This window comes from Habropoda laboriosa, unplaced genomic scaffold (genome assembly GCF_001263275.1).
Source record: "Habropoda laboriosa isolate 0110345459 unplaced genomic scaffold, ASM126327v1 scaffold181, whole genome shotgun sequence".
Taxonomy (NCBI): Eukaryota; Metazoa; Arthropoda; class Insecta; order Hymenoptera; family Apidae; genus Habropoda; species Habropoda laboriosa.
In genome coordinates this window covers 27,453-29,632 of record NW_017100301.1, presented here as the reverse complement: position 1 = coordinate 29,632, position 2,180 = coordinate 27,453, and positions in this window count along the sequence as shown.

Sequence of the window (2,180 nt, the reverse complement as noted above, 5' to 3'; positions counted from 1 at the left end):
CTTCGCCTGTTCCTCCTAAGGGAAGGAGAATGAGGAAGGGGAAGAGGACACACCACCAGCTGCAACCGGGCCTGTAGCCGCCAGTAGCTTGGCGAGCGAGCTTGTCAATATAGTCGGTATGCCTGGCTGTAGCGAAGTACGAATTTTCGAGCATGAGGCTGATGGCGGTGCCAATAGCGCCAGTTTGAGCGCTTTCCAATGGCGGCCCCGAGCCAACGAATTGCAGTCGTGTCCGAGTTCCGAGGTTGTTGATTTGATCCCTCAGTCCATGAAGGTAACTGGTGATGATTCTGAAGCGCACTTTAATCCACTTCAATCCACGCAATTAGCACAAGTAGTTGTCGTCGCAGTTGACACTCGTAGGAGAGTTGTTCCGGTACGCATAGCACGAAAAAATAAAAGAACTGAGAGACTGATTGAAAGAACGGAAGTGTGTGGAGAGAATGTCAAGGAGTTCTATCTTTTTAGTAAAAAAAGTGCCTTTTATGCAAAATTGGGAAGCTAGGGAAGCAGCTGAGCACGGTCAATTTTATGGCCGCGTGTAAGTACATACTTACTTACTTGAGTCCTCGGTACGTTACGTCGTTGCATGCTTACTCTACATATTCCTATTATACATATGTATATAGTATATGTATACACAAAATAGTACACGCTACAAAATAATATTTAAGGACGAAGAAACGAAGCGAAATTATTCATTAATTATTAGGTTTAGGGCTAATAAAGGTCAATACTTTTTTACTCAGAATTAGATATTTTGGCATAAAAAATATAGCATTCCATTTAAAATAACGAAGTTGACCTTAAAATCTCCGAAACGCTTCCACTTATAAAAAAAAGTACATATACTATTTAACACTTTAACGTCCGTACATTTCACTCGTAGACTCGTTCCTATCGCCGCACAGTGCACCAGTGGGCCAGGAACCCCCCAAAACTGGCCAAAAGTCAAGATTTCATCCGATATTTCTGAAACTTGGTAATTAGGGGTTTTCAAGGTCGCTGATAACGAATATAACACTAAAAATTCAAAATTCAAAATATCGGATTCACAAAGGTTGCTATAATATTAAAAAATAAGATTTTCTAATAGAAACGCCTGTAGTTTGCCTAGAATTTCGGTAATTGCCCTGAATTTCTGTAATTCTTTAATTACCATTTCGGTAATTTGGGGTACTTTATTAGAGTAAGTCCCCTTACCTCTCACTACTCGAGATGTTAAAGAATGTAAGTGAGTCATCTTGCTGCTATTTATGATTCTGTAGGTAACGTCAATCGTTTTTTATTGAACATATATTTAAAATTCTGTCAGTTCATTTGCCAGTTCAAGCTTATCTAATTGTGTGAAAGTGTGTAGAAGATCTGTATTTTTACTCCCTTCGTCATCATCTGCAGTCATGTCTTCACTGTCATTATCGTGTATATGAGAAATAGTACAGCTACTCACATTTATTTCAGGAGCAGCTAACAAATGATTTATCTCTGGTGGAATGAATAAAAATTTCTTTTTCCTTAGGCGTGAATTAATATTTAAAGTTGCTATTACAATATCTGATGTATCCATTAATCTATAAAATACATCTGCCAAAGTTATTTTATGACTTATTTTTCTACTATGATATTGCCTGTAATTTTAAAAATCTTTATTACGAGCTTCACTAGCTTCTTCGCTAAGCATTCCTACGGGTAGGATACTCGTACTTATACTATCTGCACCATGAATAAGAATTTTGTGTAGTGTTGCAGGCATAAGAAACCATGAATAGTTTGCAACATATATTTCAGCTGCATGTGAGCAAAATTTAATTTATTAAGTGGCTTAAATTATGTTGCTGAACTTCTGAAATTTTAATACGATAAATGAACTTTGATTTTTTTATGGGGCTACATAGAGGAAAATGTGGTGGCAACGACACCTACTACAAAAGAGTATATGAAAAGAAGAATTGACACCGCATGTAAATCCATAAGTCTAACAATATTATCAAATGTCGGCAAAGATATTATCACAAGGATAAATACATGTTTGGAAGCGAATGGACAACTCTTTGAACATCTAATAAAATAATTTTCAAAGCAGAATATATGTATTTCTTTTGATATATTTCGACACCTACACGAAACTCCCCTTCCGTAATGTTTTTCCGCTATAACTCCTTAACTATGCAGAATAAAAA